The following is an 8,448-nucleotide window of genomic DNA, read 5'->3' as shown; positions in this document are numbered from 1 at the left end:
TTGCACCACTGCACTGCAACCACGTAGGTGACAGAGGGAGACTCCATCTCAAAAAAAAAAAAAAAAACAAAAAACTAGATTAGGATTATACTTTTGGGGTTTTGAAATGCCATGTCAATAGTCTGGGTATCACTCTCTCATTTTATTACAAGTTATTGTGACTTTTTTCAGAAGGGAAATCATATGATAAATCTGATGCTTAAAGACATTTATCACACTAAAGAAATGAAAAAATAATGGAGGTACAAACTGTTCCGTTAGCCACGGTATTAGATGTTAAGGACCCCAACTTTATTAAGTCACACTTAATAAATGTCTTGAACCCAGGAGGCAGAGGTTGCAGTGAGCCACTGCACTCTAGCCTGGTGGCAGAGCAAGACTCTGTCTCAAAAAACAAACAAACAAACAAAAAAACAAATAATATTCTGGTTTCTCTTCAGGTCCTATAAATCTTTCACCTTTTACTAAAGATTTCCATGGAGAGGAACAGTTATGAGTCTTTCTACAATTTTTTGAGGTCTTGTGTTTCATGAGGCAAAATGAAAAAACAAACAAATAAAATACTCTACAGTTGTTGGGTCTCAGAGGTGGCCCCACCCTTGCAGCTCCATTAGGCATTGCCCTGGTGGGGTCTTTGCAGTGGCTCCACCTCTGTGACAAATTTCTGGCTGGGGCTCCTGGCTGTGCAGTACATGTTTTGAAATCTAGGTGAAGGCCACCATAGCCCAGCAGCTCATATGCTCTGCACATATGCTGAGCTAGCACTATGTGGATGCAGCCATGGTTTATAATCCTGTATCTTCTGGAGTGGTGGCTGGACTCCCTTAAACTATTGAAGTTCTATTTGTCCATTCTCATGCTGCTAATAAAGACATACCTGAGACTGAGTAATTTATTTAAAAAAGAGGTTTAATGGATTCACTGTTTAGGATGGCTGAGGAGGCCTCACAATCATGATGGAAGGCAAAGGAAGACCAAAGGCATGCCTTAGATGGTGGCAGGCAAGAAAGTGTGTGCAGGGGAACTGCCCTCTTATAAAACCATCAGATCTCATGAGACATACTCACTATCATGAGAACAGCATCGGAAAAACTAGCTCCCATGATTCATTTACCTTCTACTGGGTCCCTCCCATAACATGGGGGGGATTATGGGAGCTAAAATTCAAGATGAGATTTGGGTGGGGACACAGCCAAACCATATCACTGGTTTTTCTCCAGGTTCTCTTGTATAAGTCAGTGGATGCAGATGGATACTTGTGACAAAGGGCACCACTGAGGTCCAGACACTGAACACACTGAAGTCCAAGCTCTTGCCTTGCCAGGATACCCCTTCCCACCTGCCAGGACCTCCACTCAACCACTTCCCTGTTCAGGAGGTGCCCATATATTCAAGAGAGAGTTTTCATAATTTCCTTCTTCTTCTATTGTTGTTGCTGTTTTTTGAGACAGAGCCTTTTTCTGTTGCCCAGGCTGGAGTGCAGTGGCATAATCTTGGCTCATTGCAACCTCCATCTCCCAGGTTCAAGTGATTCTCATGCCTCAGCCCCCTGAGTAGCTGGGATTACAGGTACCTGCCACTACACCTGGCTAATTTTTTGTATTTTGAGTAGAGACAGGTTTTTGCCATGTTGGCCAGGCTGATCTTGAACTCCTGACCTCAAATGATCCACCTGCCTCAGCTTCCTAAAGTGCTGGGATTACAGGTGTGAGCCACCATGCCTGGCCAAGATTAGGCCTAATTTTTAAAGTAACCTGGAGCATAGAAAATGTTTCTGCAATTATTAATCTTTTTTTTTTTTTGAGACAGGGTCTCACTCTGTCACCCAAGCTGGAGTGCCCTGGCATGGTCATGGCTGACTAAAGCCTCAACTTCTTGGGCTCAAGTGACCTTCCTGCCTCAGCCTTCCAGGAGCTGGGGCTACATGCATTCACCACCACGCCCAGCTAATCTTTTAGTTCTTGTAGAAACAGGGGTCTTAGTATGTTGCCCCGACTGGTTTTGAACTCTTGGTGTCGAGAGATCCTCCCACCTTGGCTTCCCCAAATGCTGGGGTTACAGGCATGAGCCACCACACCTGGCCTCACATATTAGGATGTATAAAACACCAAAGATCCTTTGAAGGAGCTGAACAAACCAGTAATTTTTAAAGAAAAAAATAGTGGGAGTGTCTAGTACAACCAAAACCAGGCATCAAAATCAGCAGTTAAACATTGCAGGCTGGACACAGTGGCTCACACTTGTAATCTCCACACTTTGAAAGGCCCAGGCAGGAGAATGCTTGAGCCCTGGGAAGCAGAGGTTGCAGTGAGCCATGATCATGTCACTGTATACCAGCCTGGAAGACACAGTGAAACCCTGTCTCAATAATAAATAAACAAACACAGAACCAGTGCTCACTTCGGCAGCACATATACTAAAATTGGCATGACATGGAGAAGAAGAGCATGCTCCTTGTGAAAGGATGATACACAAATTCATAAAGCATTCCATATTTAAAAAAAAAATTTCAGAACCAAGAAAATAAATGAATCAAAAGAAAGGGAAGACCCTGGTGATTCATTTGATATTAGAAAAAATTGGCCAGGTACAGTGGCTCATGCCTGTAATCTCAGTACTTTGGGAAGCTGAAGTGGGTGGATCACCTGAGGTCAGGTGTTGAAACCAGCCTAACATGGTGAAACCCTGTATCTACTAAAAGTACAAGAATTAGGTCGGGAGTGGTAGCTCATGCCTGTAATCCCAGCACTTTGGGAGGCCAAGGCAGGCAGATCACTTGAGATTAGGAGTTAGAGACCAGCCCAGCCCACAGGGTGAAACCCTGTCTCTGCTGAAAATACAGTTAGCCAGGTATGCTGGTGGGCACCTGTAATCCAGCCACTTGGGAGAGTGAAGCAGGGAGAATCACTTGAAATGGGGAGGTGGAGATTGCACTGAGCTGAGATCGGACCAATGCACTCCAGCCTGGGTGACAGAGTGAGAGTCCATCTCAAAAAGAAAAAAAAAAGTACAAAAATTAGCCAGGAATGGTGGTACATACCTGTAATCCCAGCTACTTGGGACGCTGAGGCAGGAGAATCACTTGAACCCGGAGGTGGAGGTTGCAGTGAGTTGAGATCATGCCACTGTACTCCAGCCTGTGTGACAGGGTGAGACTCCATCTAAAACAAATAATAATAATAAAATAAATAATTTTCATTTGCAAATCTGAGTTTGGCAAGAAGAGTGAAGTGTGGCCTGGTGACTGGCACACACATTTTAGAGTTCACAGCATGCTCTCTCAGAAACTGTTTAAGCCAAAATTGTGTCATCATCTCTGGCCATTCACTTTATTCAAAAGACTTGACTCAAAGTGACTATTTATGGAAATCAGCTTCAATTCTAGCCTCAAAAGACAAAAAACATTGTAGTTCTAAAGCGATTATAAAGAAGGTAATTAAGGGTATTAAAAAGCAATGAAGGGCCAGGCACCATGTCTCACACCTGTAATCCCAGCACTTTGGGAGGCTGAGGCAGAAGGATCATTTGAGGCAAGGAGTTTGAGACCAGCCTAGGCAGCAGGCTGGGCATGGTGGTGTGCGCCTGTTGTCGCAGGAACTCCAGAGGCTGGAATTGGAGGATAACTTGAGGCCAGGAGTTTGAGGTTGCAGGGATCCAGGATTGTACCACTGCACTCCAGCCTGGGTGACAGGGAGAGATTTCATCTCTAAAAAGAAAATAAAGGAGGCAAGGAAGGGCTTCTCCTCCAAATACTCCCACATCATGTGGGGAAATAGCAAGATACCAGGAAACATGGAAAACCTACCTTGAGTACATTTTTGGATGTATGCATGAGAAAACAAATCTCTTTAATTAACTCATAGAATGACTAAGAGAAAAGGATCCTAGGGGACATGTGGTTTTACTTCCCAATTTAATTTAATTTTATTTGTTTATTTATTATTGATTTATTGAGATGGAGTCTTGCTCTGTTGCCCAGGCTGCAGTGCAGTGGTGCAATCTTGGCTCACCGCAACCTCCGCCTTCCAGGTTCAAGCAATTCTCTCGCCTCAGCCTCCCGAGTAGCTGGGATTACAGGCACCCACCACCATGCCCAGCTAATTTTTGTATTTTTAGTAGAGACAGGGTTTCACCATATTGGCCAGGATGGTCTTGATCTCTTGTCATCGTGATCCACTTGCGTTGGCCTCCCAAAGTGCTGGGATTACTGGTGTGAACAATGGTACCTGGCTCCCTAATTTTAAACATGAGAAAATTGGGTACCAAAGATATGAAGTAACTTATGAGGTAGAAAGAGAAGAGCCTCTCTTACCACAGAGGGTCTCTCATTGGAGTGCAGTGTGAAATCAAGGCTCACTGCATCCTCTATCTCCTGGGCTCAAGTACTCCTTCTACTTGAGCCTCCTGAGGACCTGGGACTACAGACATGTGCCACCACATGTGGATAATTTTTTTTCAAGATGGAGTTGTACTCTTGTCCAGGCTGGAGTGCAATGGCCTGATCTTGGCTCACTGCAAACTCTGACTCCTGGATTCTTCTGCCTCAGCTTCCTGAGTAGCTGGGATTACAGGCATTTGCCACCACATTTGGCTATTTTTTATATTTTTAGTAGAGATGGGGTTTTGCTATGTTGTACAGGCTGGTCTCAAACTCCTGACCTGAGGTGATCTACCCACCACAGGCTCCCAAAGTGCTGGGATTACAGGTGTAAGCCACTGCGACAGGCATACCTGGTTAATTAAAAGTTATTTTTGCCGAGAAGGGGGGTCTCAGTATGTTGCCCAGGCTCATCTTAAACTCCTAGCCTCACGTGATTTCCCCCCTTCGGCCTTCCAAAGTGCTGGGATTACAGACATGAATCACCATGCCCAGCCTCATTTTTTTTTTAATTAGCTCAGTTTCAATTTCCTATTATAGAAATACCATCAAAAAGAAAATGTCAATGTTAAGTAGGATTTCCATGAAAAGGTGGCAAATCAGAAAATCTCCCTTCCTTGATGCTTATTCATATCTTATTTATTTTTTTTTTTTGAGGTGGAGCCTCAGTCTGTTGTCCAGGCTGGAGTGTAATGGCACAATCTTGGCTCACTGCAACCTCTGGCTCACTGAAACCTCCATCTCCCCAGTTCAAGCAGTTCTCCTGCCTCAGCCTCCTGAGTAGCTGGGATTACAAGTGTGTACTTCCACACCCAGCTAATTTTTGTATTTTTAGCAGAGATGGGGTTTCACCATGTTGACCAGACTGGTTTCAAACTCCTGTGCTGGCTTCAACCTCCCAAAGCACTGAGATTACAGATGAGAGCCACCGTGACCGGCCCCTTAATACTTATTAATTCTAATGACATTTATTGCATGCCTACTATGTGCAATTACTAGATTAGGTTCTGAGAACGAACAAGATGAGACTCCTGCTGTAGGAAGCCTCTGTTCTGATTTGGTGTGACTTTGGGAGAACAGCAGATAAGCAATTCAGTAAATAAGAAGCTGATTTTTGAGTGTGATGTCTGCTTCAAGAGAACAGGCAGGACGACGCAACGCAGAGGATGCGTCCGTCTTCACAGGATGAGGGGGAATTTCTCTGCAGAGGTGATGTGTGAGCTGAGGTCTGAAACATGAGAAAAATCCAGCTGTGGCAGGAGGTGTGGGGAAGTCCATTTTGGGCAGGGAAGAGCATGTATAATGGTCCTGAAGAGGGAAACTGTTTGGCATTTACAGGAACAGAAAAGAAGCGCAGATGTCCAATACACAATGAGAAAGAGGAAAAGAATAGAGGTGGCAGGCAGGGTCAGATCATGCTAGGATTGATTTGTTTAAATTTTAAAGAGACATGGTCTCACTCTGTCACCCAGGCTAGAGTGCAGTGGGGCAATCATAGCTCACCGCAGTCTCAACCTCTCCTCTCTCCTGGGTTCAAGGAATTTTGTCATCTCAGCCTCTCAAGTAGCTGGGACTATAGGCACAAACCCCACCAGGCCTGGCTAATTTCTTTTCATTGTTATTAGAGATGGGAGTCTTGCTGTGTTGCCTAGGTGGGTCTCAAACTCCAGGACTCAAGTAATCCTCCCATCCTGACCTCAAAAAGCACTGGAATTACACGTTTGTACAGTACATCTGGCCAAGATTAGTGGTTTAAAAATGCTTTAAATTTTTTGTGGGAACATAGTAGGTATGCATATTTATGGGGTACATGAGATGTTCTGATACAGTTATGCAATGTGTAATACTCACATCAGGGTAAATGGAATACCCCTCACCTTAAGCATTTATCCTTTCTTTGTTTTACAAAGAATTCAATTATGCTCTTTTCCTTTTTTTTTTTTCTTCTTCTTCTTCTTTTTCTTTTTTTTTTTTTTGAGATAGAGTGTAACTCTGTCTTCTGGGCTGGAGTGCAGTGGTGCAATCTCAGCTCACTGCAACATCCACCCCCCCCCCACCACTGCCACCAGTTCAAGTGATTCTCCAGCCTCAGTAGCTGGGACTACAGGCATGTGCCATCAAGCCCTGCTAATTTCTGTATTTTTAGTAGAGACAGTGTTTCACCATGTTGGTCAGGCTGATCTTGAACTCCTGACCTCAGGTGATCATCCTGGATTGGCCTCTCAAAGTGCTGGGATTACAGGCATAAGCCACCATGCCTGGCCTCTTGTAGCAATTTTAAAATATACAATAAATTATTGTTTACCATTGTCACTCTGTTGTACTACCAAGTACTACATCTTATTCATTCTAACTGTATTTTTGTGCCCATTAATTATTCCTGTGCATCCCCTCCAGCCCACTACCCTCCCCAGCCTTTGGTAACCATCATTCTACTCTCTATTTCCATAAACTCGATTGTTTTAATTTTTAGCACCCATAAATGACTGGGAGCATGCAAAATTTGTCTTTCTGTGTCTGGCTAATTTTAGTTAAAATAATGATCTCCAGTTCTACCCATGCTATTGCAAATAACAGGATTCTATTCTTTTTCATGACTGTATAATATTCTATTGTGTATGCGCACCACATTTTCTTTGTCCATTCACCTGTTAATGGACACTTAGATTGCTTCCAAATCTTGGCTATTGTGAATAGTGTTGCAATAAATATAGAAATGTAGATATTTCTCTGATATACTGATTTGCTTTCTTTTGGGTATATACCCAGCCGTAGAATTACTGTGTCATAAAGTGCCCTCTTTTTAGTTTTTTGAGACCCTCCAAACCATTCTCCACAGTGGTTGCACTAATTTACATCCCCACCAACAGTGTATCAGTGTTCCCTTTTCTCTACATCCTCATTAGCATTAGTTATTGCCTGACTTTTTGATATAAACCATTTTAACTGGGGTGGGATGATAGCTCATTGCAGTTTTAATTTGCATTTCTCTGATGATCAGTGATGTTGAGCAACTTTTCATATACTCATTTGCTATTTGTATGTCTTCTTTTGAGAAATGTCCATTCTGATCTATTGTCTCTTTAAATCAGATTATTAGAGTTTTTTCCCTATTGATTTTGTTTCCCCTGAGCTCCTTATATACCCAAGGGTTATTAATCCCTTGTAAGGTGGGTTCGGGATTGGGTTTTGTCTTTATTTTACACTCAATTCTAAATCATTAAATGCTGTCAAGTGGAGAAGTAACATAATATTTATATTGGAAGATGACTTTGTGTATTTGCTACCTATTGCTGTTTAATATACCAGCCAGGCATGGTGGCTCATGCCTGTAATCCCAGCAATTTGGGAGGCCAAGGCAGGCAGAGCACAAGGTCAAGAGTTAGAAAGCAGCCTGGCCAACACGATGAAACCTCATCAGTGTGAAATCTGAAACTATTCCCCAAATCATATCAATATTGAATAACAGGTTTGGTCAGGAAATAGTTATTGCATTTGTTTTTGTAATATTGGGGCTCAGGGGTTCAGGATGCCCTCAGCTCCCCTAAAAGGATGTTTCTCCATGTTCTTGGTCTCCTGCCCTCTGAGAGGGCGGACCACAGTAAATGCCGGACTGAAAGTGTTTGTAGAAAGTGATTTATTTAAAAAGAGAGAAAAACAGGAGAAGGAGAGAGAAACAGCTAACTCTCACACTGAGTCAGAGAATCCAGAAAGATGGAATCCAGGAGAGGAAAGCAGCTTCCACACTGAGTGGAAGGGAATAGACAGTATTCATGCAAGGGGACTCAAACATGGAGTCCGAAGGGGTGTGGAAGAAGGGGACTTTTAATCTGGGAGGAACCCCCACCTAAGACCCCTGGCCAACGAAAGGAGTTCCTTAGAACTTCTGCTGAAGTGATTGACTCCTAGTTTCTTCCTACGCCCGTGAAATTCAAACATAAACCATTAAATTCCCCAGAGGGAGAGAAAAGGGAGGGGGGCATGGTGCTAGGAAGTTCTGGCCCTTAAAACTACACCCCCTTGTGGACACGGAAAGAAAACACATGCCCTCTTTCTGTCGAGACAAGTTC

At 43.4% G+C, this 8,448-nt stretch overlaps 2 non-coding genes across 2 annotated transcripts; both read left to right on the top strand.

The window, feature by feature from the left end:
- Positions 1 to 420: 420 nt before the first annotated feature.
- Positions 421 to 537, top strand: LOC119467314. Its single transcript, XR_005195853.1, has one exon. It is a non-coding gene; the product is annotated as a U5 spliceosomal RNA (small nuclear RNA).
- A 1,855-nt stretch (positions 538 to 2,392) lies between these two features.
- LOC119467316 lies at positions 2,393 to 2,499 on the top strand. Its single transcript, XR_005195855.1, has one exon. It is a non-coding gene; the product is annotated as a U6 spliceosomal RNA (small nuclear RNA).
- The last annotated feature ends 5,949 nt before the right edge of the window (positions 2,500 to 8,448 follow it).

This window comes from Cebus imitator, unplaced genomic scaffold, assembly GCF_001604975.1.
Source record: "Cebus imitator isolate Cc_AM_T3 unplaced genomic scaffold, Cebus_imitator-1.0 Scaffold279, whole genome shotgun sequence".
Taxonomy (NCBI): Eukaryota; Metazoa; Chordata; class Mammalia; order Primates; family Cebidae; genus Cebus; species Cebus imitator.
The sequence above is the reverse complement of the archived record's forward strand: the minus strand, read 5'-3'. Positions and strand labels throughout refer to the sequence as shown.